The sequence below is a fragment of the Mustela putorius genome, unplaced genomic scaffold (assembly GCF_011764305.1).
Source record: "Mustela putorius furo isolate JIRA1106 unplaced genomic scaffold, ASM1176430v1.1 tig00000580_pilon_pilon_pilon, whole genome shotgun sequence".
NCBI classification, from domain to species: domain Eukaryota; kingdom Metazoa; phylum Chordata; class Mammalia; order Carnivora; family Mustelidae; genus Mustela; species Mustela putorius.
The window spans coordinates 6,773,644-6,789,554 of NW_025421423.1; the positions used below are offsets into that span (position 1 = coordinate 6,773,644).

Genomic DNA, 15,911 nt, shown 5'->3' on the forward strand with positions numbered 1-15,911 from the left:
ATAAAAAATGTAATTCATAAGAAATCTGGACCTTCAGGAAGTCAGAATGGGATAAGTTCCTAGGGAAATATTTAGGAACTAACACAAAGACCAATCTATTGTAACTACTCACCTATTTTCTTTGTGTCTTTAATAACTAACACAGTATAGGGCATATGGTAAATGAACAGGAAATATTTGCTGAATAAATAAATAAGGGAACTTTCAGAAACCAGACCACAGTACCCTTTCATAAAGCTGTACAATCTGTATCAGATCATTCCTTATTTGGTATGATTTGCCCATTTACACCTAAACACCTTCCAACAGGTAATATACAAATGACATATCATTAAATAACTAAAAAATGATGCTTCCATGAAGATAGTCACGTTCCTCACTGCGGAGTGTTGATGTAGGACAAAATTATGACTAAAAATACTTCCAGTCTTCTGAAATTGCCTGTGAGGTGCTGTTATGTTTTTGTCAAAATTGACATTTAAAAATAAATGCAATAACAACTAATTCTCATTAAGGTAGTAGACATGATTTGGATAATTAAATTTTCTTCAAGTTTTTTTTTTAGCACACTTACATCTCTGAATATCAAATATTAACACTGATTAAACATATACTTATTTTCAGATTAACTATTGTGGTGGACAGACTTTAAGGTAGCCTCCATGACCTCCAACTTTTGGTGTTCATATACTTGTGGGATCCATTCCCCTTGAGTGTGGGTGAAATCTGTGACTTGCTTCTAACTGATAGAATAGGACAAATGTTATGGGATGTCTCTCCTGTGATTGCTACAGTATATGAGATGCCATCTTCCTGGGAGACTTGCTCTAGGGCCTATTAGTACCAAACTACTTAATAAACAGTAATGTTTGGTGTTTCTTTAGACTCAGGGGGTGACATTTTTTCATAAGACACTAAGGATGTTGTGAATTGAGAAAATTTGGAAACTTCATACAGAATGCTTAGATAGCAGCCCTTCACAATGACCCTCTAGGATTTGTATCTCTAATAACATACTTCATAAACAAACAAATTAAGCTCTGGCCATTTGAAAATTATTAGGTTTGTTGTTGACTAAGTGCCTGGGAATACTATTAAAAATATCACCACTGGTAGCAAAAAGCCAAAGTAGACAAATGAGACTACATCAAATTTAAAAACTTTTGTGCATCAGAGGACATATCAACAGAGTGAAAAAGCAACCCACAGAATGGGAGAAAATATTTTCATATTATATATCTGATAAGAAGTTAATATCCCAAAACACTAAGAACTCTTATACCATAAAAAAAAAAAAAAAAAAAAAAAAATCAGATAACCTGAGTATAAGTACATATTTTCTAGGAAATTAGGTTGAAAATTGCTTGTCTGTTTTCCAGCTATAGATTTTGAGACTAGAACTCAACTGTCAGTAAATAATAAGATCATTGAACCCGAAGGCAAAATGCAAACTTTCTCTAATGGTAAGAATTAAATTCAACCTTATCTTGTGTAAAGATGACTAAAGAGAAAAATATGAATCTATGAATGAATAAAGCAGAACAAAAACAAAGGGAACAACATCCTGAAGACTCAGACAAAAGGTATACTTCTGAAAATTTGTACTGTGGGATACAGATGATTGGTGTTTCCAGTATGATGCAAGAATATATGGCCAAGAAAAAAGGAAGTCATAAATGGTAAATATGTTTAGATAAAAATAGAGATTGAGGAAATAAGGAATTTTTTAATATAGTATTAAAAAAACTCATGCATTACTTAAAAACAAAACAAACTAAAATGGATTATTGGCCAAAACAAGCAAGATGAACAATATGAAGAAATCATATCAGTCATGGGTGGGTAAAACTGAGACACTCTATGTGAAGGCAGATGTGAAGAAAGAGTTAACAGCGATGAGATTCAATGAGTGGAGAGGAGTGGAAACAAAGTTCAAATTGGAATATGTAAATTATTCAGATAAACATCAACATATCCAACTTTCATATTTGAAGATATGAACCATGTAGCTTTCTGCTCACTTTTTACCCAGTGCCCCTGCAGAATTCAAATAATTATTTGTTGAAGAAAATGGAATAACTTAAGCAAACTAGTTATTTGAAAATTATTAAAGAAAGGCATTTCTCATTTAATAGACAACTAGCAAACTTTGTGTACCACAGAGAGTATGTTTTCTTTTTAAAATTCCATAGAACATGTGCAAACCTTTCCTTAAATTAGGCTATAAAAGCATCAGTTAATTCTCCAAACCAGGAAATGAAAGGTCATGTTCTTTGAATAAAATGGACTAAAATGTAAAATTAGTCCGTTAATATACCCCCATGGAAACTCAAACCTATCTATGTGGGAATTGGAAAAAAACAAAAAGACATTCTCAATAAGCATTGGACCAGAATTGAAGTCAAGTGATGCCTGAAGACTACTTATGGTAAGAATAGTTGCAGAGAAATTCTTTAAGTGACATTCAAAGCTATAATGATATAAAAAGTATGGTATTGGCCTGAGGATAATCAGGTAGGTCAATGGATCCAAATGAACCTAGGTACAGACCACAGAATATGTAGCTCAATTGCGACACTACCTACCTAGAGATAACATCAGACCCCACAGGTTAAGGATTCAGTCCCACAAGTCTCCCCTCCTCCCACATTCACTTTAGATGCCAGCTGCAAGCCTAGATTGTTACACAGCCACTGTATGTCTGACCCACTGGCTATAAATCAAAGGTTTCCATGACCCCTTCCGTGGGTTTGATTCATTTAATAGAGAGAGAGGCTCACAGAACTCAGAGAAATATTTGACTTATTGGATCACCAGTTTATTACAAAACTATCGCTCAGGAACACCCAGGTGGAAGAGATGCATAGGGCAAGGTATGGGGAAAATATGTGCAGCTCTGGAAGAGCACCATTCTTTTCAAATCTTCATGTGTTCACCAACCCAGACGTTCTCTGAACTCAGTCCTTTTGGATATTTATGGAGGTGTCTTACATAGGCATGACTGATCACTGGCCATTAATGACTGATCCACCTGGTTGGGTCCCTTGGCAGCTCGCCTCCAGCCTAGGTGCTTTCCAAAAGTCACTTCAGTAATACAACAAAAGACATGTTTATCACTCTAATCACTTGGGAAATTCCAACAGTTTTGGAGTTTTGTGCTAGAGACAGAGATGAAGACCAAATATATATTTCCATTAAAAATCACAGTATTACAATAGGCATTTATTTGTGGCACAGGAATGGGGGGGAATAGTAGATCTTTAATACTGTACAGATTGCAGAGAATTCCCAGTCTTTAGTGTAATTTCTCAACTATAAAATTTTAAGTGCAGTTCTCATCAATTCTTTATTTAACCCCTTAGCTCTTTTAATTAGAAAGTGAGGAGTTTAATTTTCCTGTGATATAAGCTTTGAAACATTCTGGCTGAAGCTACCTTTGGCCCAAAATAGTTTCTGTCTCTTCTCTTGTGGTTTAACAGGACCACATGGGCTGTGCTAGCTTTTGATCGAATGACAATGGCCTCTAGGTTGAGAACTGGAAAATGGTTTGCATCTGATGCAAAAGATATTGGCTTCATATTCCTTCCAATTTTATGTTATTAAATATCACCCTCAGCCTTAGAAATACTGGAATTTAACTTAAATTATGCATGTGTTAAAAATGACTCTTAAATTAAGTTATTAAATTTAAATTATTCACTATGTATAAACTACGTATGTCCCTTAACTGCTAATGTGGTGAACATCTCTCAGTAAATATACTAAATGAAAGTATTAAGAAAGCAAATAAATGAAATTCATATAAAATTCAGAAAGCAAGGTGTGTTGATTTCCTAGGTTCATGATGTTGTGATGTCCACTGGGGATTGTGGCTACTAAGCTTAGGAGAGCCAATTAGAGATATGGTCCAGTGGTTGACTTATCACTTTCCAGGGTCTAGTCTTCAGCTTTGCAAGGCCGGAAATTTGATCTTATCACAACTCTGAGACAATTAGACCCTAGGAAATTGCTTCATTTCAATAAAGACAGAGAGAGATGTATAAACCAGAATATCAATTTACTCACTTGTAATGAAAAATATAACTGTAGCTAGGATTGAATTACTCTTGTTAGCAGATCAGCATTTTTTTCCCCTGTAGGCAATAGACAGAGGCTACAACATTTAATCAGAAGTCTCATTTGATGAAAATAGATTTGTTTAATTTTAGGGAATGCCTCTCCTAAATTAAGGAGAGACTAAATTAAGACTATAAGGATAGTTTTACCCCTTAAAGGATGGATACCTATTGAATCTACCGGCCTAAAATCTCCAACCCTGAGTAAGCAATCACTGTGTTTTATAACTAGTTCCTTTATTTCTGTAGGCTATCATGTCTACTTTCTATATTCCATATTTTATATATATATAAGTACACATTATATATATATATATATATATATATATATACACACACACACACACACATATGTATTTATATATATTTTAAAGATTTTGTTTGACAGAAAGAGAGAGCAAGCATAAATGGGGAGGTGGCAGCAGAGGGATAGGGAGAAGTAGACGCCCCACTGAGCAGGGAACCCTAATTTGGGGCTTGATCCCAGGACCCTGGGATGATAACCTGAGCCAAAGGCAGATGTTCAACTGACTGAGCCACCCAGGCAGTCCTCCATATTATATTTTTTAAACTTTGATGTTCCATACTCTAACACTAGATATATTTGTACAGGCTCACTTCAACACAGGTCACAACTGTATAATGATTGCCTAAGTAAATGTTTTGAACTTAATCTTATGAGATAGTCCACTATATACTTTACATAAGCTTGCTACAAAAACAAATTATGTTCTCTATACCAAACCAGATTCTGAAATGTGGTTGTATCTATAGTTTTAGGTTGACTTGCACATCACTGTGTGAGTTTTCCATTCTGACTTTAAGTTTCCTTGCAACAATTTCTGGAAGTCCTTGGTGGGTGTTGTGCTCCCAGGGCTGCTGAGGCCCATGAAGGAAGTGTGGCACTTCTGGGCATGTCTATCAGTGTGGGAACTGTAGTTACCCCTACCTGATCTCCTTGGCTCAGATTCCTGCCCTGAGAAAGCAATCTTCTGTCTGCTGCATGCATTAGCCTTCATTGCCCGCAGCACTGTGCTCCATTGCTACAAGAGCTATGGCTGATAAGCTGCATTGTTGCAGAAGCAGGAACAAAAATCATGAGGTTAAATAGATTGTGATCACGGTCAACACCAAAATAAGAAACTTCTGGGTCAAGTCAGACCTCGAGAAAATGGGTCACCAGAGGTGAAGAGAATTAGGTGACAACCGAAAGAGTTTGCCTTAGAAAAGAGGATTTTTTTTTTTAAAGATTTTATTTGTTTGATGCAGAGAGAAAGCAGGGGGAATGGTAGAGGGAGAGGGAGAAGCAGGGTCCCTACTGAGCAGGGAGCCTGATGTGGGGCTTGATCCCAGAATCCTGGAATCATGACTTGAGCCGAATTCAGACGCTTAATCAACTGAGCCACCCTGGCTCCCTAATAAGAGGATTTTGAAAGTGAACAGAGAAAAGAGAAGAGAAGACAGAATGGAAGTTTCAGTTATCATTGTAGGAAGCTAGAGCAGATCTGATGTTAGCTCAAGGATGCCAGTAGAAGTGAATCAGGAAAAGGTCCTCTCTCCTTCCTGGCAGAGGCAGCCCCTCCCCAGGGCACGTGACTTAAAGAGATCCAGGGCTGGATTCTTTTTTTTTTTTCATCGCATCCCGCAGCCGAGTACATTTATGCAGGGCACAAATTACACAACCGTTAAAGAACTAATGACATTTAATAAGAATATTGAAAAATGATATAATTAAGGGAAACTGGATGTTCTCAAGAATTTAGACTTTTTTGGCGCTTATCACTAAGTTATTTGTCTAGTAGCAAGAAATTCTTCCAAGGTGCCAGTTTAAAAAAAAAAAAAGAAAGAAAAGAAGGGAAGTGGATTTTTAAAGATTTTTATGTATTTATTTATTTGAGAGCGAGAGTGAGAACAGGGGGAGAGGCAGAGGGAGAAGAAGAGAATCTCATACAGATTCTGTGCTGACTGAGCACAGAGTCTGATGCAGGGCTTGATCTCATGAACCTGAGATCGTGACCTGAATGGAAATCAAGATTCAGATGCTTAATCAACTGAGCCACCCAGGTACCCCAGGAAGTGGGTTTTTAATGTCACAAGTAGATTAGATTAGTGCTGGTTTTCTAGTTTATGTTATATTAATCTAGTAGTTCCCACTCCTAAGTGAATCAGACTAGGAGGACTTACTCAGAGAATACCATCTTATAACATTTCAAGCTCTATTTAAGCTCTATTTTCATAACTGTGATTTCCTCTCTCTTTCACCTTGGAGTATGCTTATCAACTACATCCAAGAAACTATGATCACACGAAGTCAGCAACGCCTGATCTCAGTGCAATAGTATTCCTAGACAATATTGCTTTTCCATGATTAAATTAATTGTTTTCCCCTGAAAACCAATTGGAATGGAGCTTCTGCATTATTTCTTCCTAGCTTGCAGTTCCCTATAAAATGGAGTTCTTTGGATCTAATCCTACAAAGAAATAGGATAAATGTCCTAGGAAAATACAACAAACTTCTTGATTCTGTCAGTTCCTTAACATTTCCTAGGATGTATGTCTGTATATTTTGTATATATATGCATCTGTATACATATGCATATGGTGTAAACATGTATGCATGTATATATGCATATGTATGTACATATGCCATATTTGCTGTATAGATTCCAGAAATTTAAAAATATGAAGCTTCTCACCTCTCTATAGGTTGTTGGTGCTTTAGAGGGAATGAGTATCACTCTTTGCAAATTCAAACTGTGAACACTTTCATTTGAGATGAAATCCAGAGTCAGCTTTCGGCAGTGTGTGCTAAAGGTGTGAAACAATGGGGGAATCCCTGGAGGGAACATGGCAATGTATGGATTTTAATATAGATGCATGAAAATAATAGAGTCATAAACCTTGGCAGAAAAACAACTACTTCACTTTTCTCGCAAACTGATTTTCTGGACTCATCTCAAATCAATTTCTGAAATTGCCACGGTCATTTCTAGGCTGCCCGAGCTCCCTTGTACATCCCCTTCTCCCAACTTTTCTCCAGCTAAATCCCACTTTTCAGATTTGGACTGTATCTCCCTTTTTTTCTTTGCAGTTGGTTTATCATCAGCTGGTTTATCCTGGGCATGTGCTCCCCCAGGATACGGCTGTGAAGTGGAATGATCTCCCTCGCCTTCCCAGTAATCCTCTCCACTCAACTGACTTTCCTGTCACACACCCAGATGGCAACTAGACATGGCTGATTTTAATGCCTTAGCTGGTGATTGTCCAGAAAAAGAGAAAGTAAAAAAGCAACACATGGGAAGAAGATATAAGATATAAAAGTACCTATAGGCCTAGTCCTTCATCCAGAGATAGCACCTGGTGGGCTAGAATGCACGGACACCTGATACCTTATTTCCAAGCATTGGGCAACTCACAGCACATTGCCTTCCTACTACCAGATGCAATGATTTATTATTTTTCAAACTCTCCCCTGGACGTCAACAAAAACAATGATGATGAGAACAAAAACGTAAGGATGGAAGCCATTATTTTTTTTTTTTTTGACGCAATCAAATGAGTTTTACTGTTGATAAATTGGTATCTTACTTCATTAGACTTAGGCAGTAATAGACATGCTTTTCCTGTACTGATTTATTCTTGCCTCTTCCTTTTCTTCCTACTTCTGAAAATTGACTTCAGGAATAGTGACTTTCATTTCTATTCAAAATAAAAGTTTGGTTGAAACAACCCAAACTTCTGGGTCTGAAATTCTGGGAAACATCTTTTAAGATCCACAAGCTTAAGTGCTGATTTTTTGATTTCCTTCTTGATGAAAGTTTGGTTGAAACAACCCAAACTTCTGGGTCTGAAATTCTGGGAAACATCTTTTAAGATCCACAAGCCTAAGTGCTGATTTTGTGATTTCCTTCTTGATCCCGTTTTCTATCTCCTGAATGCATTTTAAAAAATATGATATAATGATATAAGGTTGAGCTCTAAGGTGCTTTTTTCTTAGGACTGAGCTACTTGAATTCTACAGCCAACATTGAAATAAAATACTGAACATTTTCCTCCCTCTTGATCAGGTTATCAAAGTTCATTCTACTAGGCTTGTACTAATCTATATTACTCAATAACAATTTATGAAAGTACAACTTTTGTTACATAATCTTAAGTAATAAAATATCTTTTGAAGGGTATTTTAATATTTCATTATTAATAAGGTTCCCCTTTTTCTTTATAAGAATTGTGACTTTATAAAAAATGACAATCATTGGGGTGCCTGGGTGGCTCAGTGGGTTAAAGCCTCTGCCTTCAGCTCAGGTCATGATCTCGGGGTCCTGGGATCGAGCCCCGAATCGGGCTCTTTGCTTAGCAGGGAGCCTGCTTCCTCCTCTCTCTCTGCCTTGCCTCTTTGCCTACTTGTGATCTCTGTCTGTCAAATAAATAAACAAAATCTTTAAAAAAAATGACAATCATTATATAACAGTATTTGAAGTATAAAATGTCCTTTTTCTATTGCTTTCTTCCAAGAAATTAAAATAAATGCTAGAGACTTAACAACCACACCATCATTGTGAATCAAGTAAGAGCTACTATTCCCTGGTATCAAATAACTTTTGCAAATTATCATAGAGAATAAATTAAAGCACAATGAAAATTAGAAAAGGTAAGAATGAGGTTAACTGTATGGGTTCCCAAAATCCAGAGAGAGAAAGGTCCATGAGTCTCAATGGCAGAAGGGATCATATAGTCCACTGTGTTGGAGAGAAAACCATAAAGAGAGTTTACATGACTTTCCCAAGGCTTATTGGTGCCATATAGGGGTGCAGCACCTATTTCTTCGAACATCAGTCTTAAAATAGCTTATTAACTGTTGTAATCATGCTGGTTGTAATCATTATCCCCTGATTTTTTAGCATCTTCTTCAGCCTCATCATTATTACCATGAAATATATCTGGTGATTATGAACTGCTGTCCCTTAAAAAGATACTTTTATAAATTAAACATTTCTTATAGGAAATCTTATTTTCTTTAGGCCTTGTCTGATCTTCACATACACAAATTGTTGTTGTTATTACAACTTATAAAGAGTCTTAGAAAGAAAACATTTTAGGACCACGCTGTTTCCCATGTTATTCCACAGTGAAGCCACTGCTGATGATGCATTTTATGTGAATGCTGTTTTTGAAGAGAGGGATAAGTTGTTTATTGTCAATCTGCACATAGGAAAAGATTCTACTTAGTACAGTCTTAATCAGGGTTCTCCAGAGAAACAGAACCAATAGGATACATATAAAGAACCAAGAACCAAGATGCCCTTCAGCGGATGAATGGATAAGGAAGAGGTGGTTCATATACACTATGGAGTATTATGCCTCCATCAGAAAGGATGAATACCCGACTTTTGTAGCAACTTGAATGCGACTGGAGGAGATTATGCTGAGTGAAATAAGTCAAGCAGAGAGAGTCAATTATCATATGGTTTCACTTATTTGTGGAGCATAACAAATAGCATGGTGGACATGGGGAGTTAGGAGAAGGGAGTTGGGGGAAATTGGAAGGGGAGGTGAACCATGAGAGACTATAGACTCTGAAAAACAAACTGAGGGGTTTTAAGTGGTGGTGGGGGGTGGGAGGTTGGGGGAACCAGGTGGTGGGTATTAGAGAGGGCACGAATTGCATGGAGCACTGGGTGTGGTACAAAAACAATGAATACTGTTATGCTGAAAATAAATAAAAAATAAATAAAAAAAGATTAAAGAGGAGGTTTATTATGGTAATTGTTCACATTACCAATGACCAATTAATTACCAATTAAAACGGATGTTTTATACTTCAAATACTGTTAGATAATGATTGTCATTTTTTAAAAACAAAGTCAGAATTAGAGGAAGCCGGGAGGTCCCATGATTGGCCATCTGCATGCTGGAGAACTAGGGAAGCCAGTGGTATAATTCATTCCTGGCAACCAAAGGCCAAGAACCAGGAGCTCTGATGTCCAAGAGCAAGAGAAGTTGGACATCCCACTTCAAGAAAAGGGAATTCACCTTTCCTCTGCTTTTTTGTTTTATTTCTTTCCTCAGCGGACTGGATGATGCCTGCCCACAGTGGTGAGGGCAGATCTACTTACTGGGTCTACTGATTCAAATGCTAATCTTTCCAGAAATACCCTCAGAGACATACCCAGGAACAATGTTTTATCAGTTATCTGGGCATCTCTTAGCCCAGTCAAGTTGACACATAAAATCAACCATCATAGGGGTTATTTTTTTTATTCTCAGAAACTGACATCGATTGAGTCTAACTCTGAACTCAAAATTCCAGTGTCTATGTGGTCCTATTGTTGAAAAATCTACCATTGAATCCACCCTTATCTCAAATTTTGTATAGCAGTTTGGTTTGCCCGTCACTATCAATCAATGTTTCCATATCTGTAACAATTCAGCCGATGTCATTCTAAGTCAGAAGGAAATAGTATTATCCTCAGGCATAACTTCAATGTGCCTCAAAACGTATAGATCTATTTATAGGTGATGTGAAGCATTCTTCATGTTTATAGCCACTTAATTGTTGCTTTAATAGTGAAACTAGCCTTGGCTATGAACTGGATCCTTTTGAGAGGTTTATTTATGAGGAAGATAAGTTCCCCTTTTCAAGGATTCTGAGGTGCCAATATACTTTGACGTGGCTTTGAGTTGCTCCCAACCGAAGATCTAAAACTCAACATTAAAGAAAGAATTTCAGTTTTTACTGAAATGTGGAACTCGATGCCATATATTTTAGCACCGAGTTTTTCCATTACCTTTCTCTATAGAGAGTCTTGTCAATGGGAACTAAACAACATGCATCATCTGTGCTTTCTTCTAAAACTCAAACACTGCTAAAAGAGAATGGCATGTTCAGAGTTTTCACAGAAAATTATTACATTACTTTTTTGTTCCTTTCTTCCATTTCCAGAGGGTGACTCAGACATGGGGAAGGGCGAAAACTGACTTACCCATACACAAAAATTGTATATATATATATATATATATATATATATGAAAGAATATAAGGTATAGAACCTTATATTCCTTTCAACAGCTACCCTTTCCAAGTCTGATAAAAGTATTGAATTAAAAAGCTATAGAGGATAGAGAATGACATTAACCCAGTTATCTCTGAGTGTAGTAAAGAAAATCTGGATTCGATTTTTGTAATGGAAAAGTGATTACCTCATTGAACCCAACATTTGTGATGGCTATTACACTGAATAAAAGAATTAGTTCACCAATTAGCCCTTGGCAGTTCAACTTAGCTGATTTCCAACTGTGAGAGTGGAGCAAATAAATATAAGGAAAATATTCATATATATTAGCTGGAATGAAGGGTTTGAAAATAAAAAATATATTCCTTTTTTCTTTTCTTAGGGAAGTACAGTTGGAAATCATCTCTTGCTGTTCACTTAATCCCAGATCAATTTTGATTTCTCCTTTTAATCTTAATTTCTTCAACAGAAAACTCTATTAAGCTGACCTCATGTTATTTTAACTTTATCAATCACATGGTACAGCTACTATCTGCATCAGCCCTATTTCAGGCACTAGGAGAAATACAAAGACATAGAACATATAGAACGTGGAGTCTGTCTAGGAGAAGGTGGAAATTTAGCTGGAAGGACAAACAATGCACATCAAAGGTTCAATAACAATTTGATAATTAAAAACAATAGAGATGAGTGTGAATTAATAGGATTTGCATTTATCCACTAAACCAAAGGGTAAGTAATCTTACTGACATTCTAACTGTTGTTTTTGGAATACCTGAAGTATCAGAGTAATTTGAAATGGTTCTATCTTTCCAGAATGTGGGTGGGGGTGGGTGGGTAGGGTTTCAGCTTCTCTAAGTATAAATGAATAGGTCAGACACATGAGAGGAAAAAACACATTTGGAGTCGGACGATCTGAGCTTCTGGCTCATTCACATGGCTGATTTCCCTTGCGCAATTATCTAACCTCCTCAAGTCTTATTTCCTTGTATATAAAATAATGAAAATAATAGTCCTTGCTATAGGTTGATCTCATTCATGAACTTAATTAGTCCTGGCATTCCTGTATTCCTGTAGCATTCCTGTAGCAATATTTTTTTCCCTCTGATTATTACTCTGGGGTCAAGCATGCGATTTGCTTTGGCCAATAATGCAATTTGAGGCTTGGCTTTTTCTCTTGCTCCTCTACCTTTTGTCATGAAAACATGCCCAAACTAGGGGGTGAGGAATGTGAAGCAGTCAAGACAGCCCACTTTGACCAGCTAAAGCCCAGGGCATGTGACAGAACCCAGGTAAGGTTGTCAAAGCCATCAAGGTGCTGTGCAACTAATCGCAGATGCATGAAGAGCCCCCTCTGAACTCAGCTGAAGGGTGCAGCCAATGCTGCCAACTCATGAGCAAAGATAAGAGATTTATGCCACTGAGGTTTTATGATGGTTTGTTATACAGCAGTGGCTAACTGATAACAATAATTCATTGTTACTGTGGGAATCGAGTAAGACCATGTCCATGAAAGAGTTTTGCAAACTGTGAAGTAATATACACATATGAGTTAGAAAATCCTTAAACTGTGGTTTACTGGAGATGAAGACACAGAAGAGTGACAAGACAAAGATTTTAGTTATTTTAATTTTAGTTATTTCTAGCAGTTACCCAAGCATTCAAGTTATTATGTCAATGTGGTTTTTTTTTTTAGTTTAAAGTGATAAATATTTATTGTGATCACCTATTATTTGTACAAATGGCTTAGAAATTCTTAACACTTATAAGTAATTATTTAAAAAAGGAAAAACTAGATATGGAAGAAGGTCACCAGATTGTGTTCACTGAAATGAACACATTTAAGAATAGAAAATTTTCATTAGCAAGAGATAAAATTTTCTTCTTTAGCAAGTTATTTATAGTTTGGTTTGACCAAAGTCAAGTTTGAGAAAAATCCAAGAAGAAAATTATGCATTTTATATTATTTAACACTAATTTATGGAATATTTTTACACTGCTGAGTTTTTTAAATAATTAGATGCTGTAAAGATAAATAAAAAATGAAACCCTCTATTTCTGAGTAGACTGCTTTACAGGCTAATATTCAAAAGTAGGCCCTTTGGATTTTGGAGCACATTTTTCTAATATCAACAATGATATGTTCTGAGGGTTACCTATAAGCTCATTTAACAGCGATAATATAACAAATATTCACTGGGAATCTTACACACGCCTGGCTCTATTCTAAGGGACAGAGCTATATTAGGGTATAAAACAGACAAATATTCCTGCTTTCTTGAAACTTACATTCTACTGGGGAGACAAAAACAAGCAAGACACATAAGTAAATATGTGGTATAGCATCTGGCAATAAGTTCCATGGAGAAAAATCAGGAGAGGAATGTGGAATATATCAGTAGGGTTGTAATTTTTTTTTTTTTTTAAGAGAGTGAGGGGAGAAGAGAATGTGAGCGGGAGGGGAGGGGCAGAGAAAGAGGGAAGAGAGAATCTTAAACAGACTCCATGCCCAGTCCAGCGCAGAGCCCACATGAGGTTCAATATCACAACTGTGAGATCATGACCTAAGCTGAAATCAAGACTCAGACACTCAATGACCGAGCCACCCAGGAGCCCCAGGATTGTACTTTTAATAGGTGGTTTTCAGTGCAGCAGCTGAATAAATGCTCCAGGAGCTATGAATACAAACAACACCCTTCACCCACCCCTGCCACTGCAAAACAAACAAACAAACAAACAAAAAACAAAGCTTTGCAGCTGATGAAGGATTATTTCTGGGGGTTTGACACTTCTTTTCCTGCTCTATTCTCTCTCTGTGGCCAGAGTCTTTATTCTGGATTCGTTGAGGTCTAATACAGAGATGAGGTAGGAATGAGTGAGGAAGACATTATGGCTGAAGGAGAAGCAAAAGAAAGATGGGAGGGAAATCAGAGGCAAAGCTTACTACTTCTCCTTCCCGAGATGCTGCTCGGGTCAGAGTAAATCGTAGGACGTGGAACTTGGAATTCTCTACTTTATCATGTACGTCAACGTTGTTTCCCTCTTTCAGAGTATACAGCAGGAAATATGTGTGTGCAGAGAGGGGGGCGAAAATAAAGGGGGTTACTCGTGTGCTCGACTAAAAACCTCAACATGTCTTAAGGATGCTATCTTCTACAAGATGACAGAACCCTGTACAGTGGATGCCTGCTGACAGTTAAATGTTCTTACCACAAATAAGAAATGATATGTATGTGATGTGATGGAGATGGTAGCTAATACTTTGGTGGTAATCATATTGCAATACAGAAATGTATCAAATCAGCATGTTGTACACTTTAAACTTATACATTGCTATGTGTTTTTAAAAAAGAGGGAGTGTTCCAGAAGACAGAAAGTGAGGAAGTCTATCTGTCCATTTCCTATGTTCTGCAGTATTTTGAGTTCATTAAAGCAATCACAGAGTGCACAAGAATTCAGGGGAAAGGGGCATAGACCCTCCTCTCTCCATGGTTAAATTAAAATGTTGAATGAAAAAAAAATATGTATTCCTACTAGATTGCAAAAAAAAAAAACAACTTTGAATTTTAAGACTCAGGTTTACTGTTTCTAATACAGGGCTAAGGCTGTTATTGTAAAAGTTAATTTCTTGAATTGAACAATGATTTTATATCGCCTAATTTTTGAGGGGATGTGTGAAAGACATTTTCCAAAAATTGAGAAAGAATAAACTACAGAGGACCTCTCCTTTGTTGGTTGTTTTACTCTAAGCAGTGCGTGTTACTTCCCCAGGGCTATTTTCCTTTCATTGCAGATATGCTTCCCTGACCAACTGGACACCAGCTGTAAAATCAGAGGGGGAGAAATTGCTTAGTACATTCAAAGCCAGGAAAGAATGTTTCCTCCATTGTGGATCACTAAGCTGCAGGTACTGAGGGCTCCCGCTTGCTGGAGATTCCTGAACAAATCTGATAGCCCATAAAGACAAGACAGGCTTAAGGCCAAGCTACAGGGTTGAACTGTCAGGAGAGTTTTAAAAGAGAGTCATGCAGTGTTGATTTTAAGTCAATGTTGTGCTTAGGTATGAAAAATACCATTTATCTTTATTTCACTGATAAAACTGTGCTCAGCTGGAATATAGTCTTATGAGGCTCCTGGAGAATTTACCTTTCATTTTTGTCTGTATTGGTTAACCGTGCTTAGAGAAGGGCAAGCAGAGATTACAATTTTTTTTTTTTTTAAGAACGGAAGTTGATAAATGTGATGAAAACAAAATGTGACGACAGCTCGTGACTGCCATGGATCAGATTCATTACTCCCTCTACAGTGTTGTAATTCTTTATCTAAAGGTCAGAAGTTTTCACAGTAGAAATGTGTCCCTACCTTTGCAGACAAGATCAAGAATTCCTTGATCCTGGGAAATTTACATTTTTAAGAACTGTTTCTAATTGGATCAGTAATTACAGTGATGAAAGAAGCAGCAAGAAATTACTTTCTAGAAACTTCAAAAAAAAATCAGCAACATAACTTAAAGAATGATGGATGGATGAGGTGGTTCATGTCAGAGGTCTGATGAAAAGTATAATTGTGAGGTTTATGGTTGTGTCTAGGATGGCCTCAGAAGTGTTGAAAACGTAAACTCGAGAAAGTCTGAAATTTACAAAGGAGAAGAATTGACACCTAACTTTAGCTATAGAGATCCCTTCCCTGCCCACTGGCCTTTCCTACTGACTATGAAGTGCTTAACTCCCAGCTTTGGCGGTTGGGATTGGGCAAGCTACACAGTTCCCTTCTGCCAGCTGGA

The 15,911-nt window shown here is 36.9% G+C and overlaps 1 long non-coding RNA gene across 1 annotated transcript in view; it reads left to right on the forward strand.

The window, feature by feature from the left end:
* The window catches only part of LOC101676169, a 28,736-nt gene extending 20,693 nt beyond the window's left edge, over positions 1-8,043 (forward strand). Inside the window, exon 3 of the long non-coding RNA XR_006607221.1 lies at positions 7,207-8,043. This is a non-coding gene — a long non-coding RNA (uncharacterized LOC101676169). The remainder of the gene's footprint in view (positions 1-7,206) is intronic.
* The last annotated feature ends 7,868 nt before the right edge of the window (positions 8,044-15,911 follow it).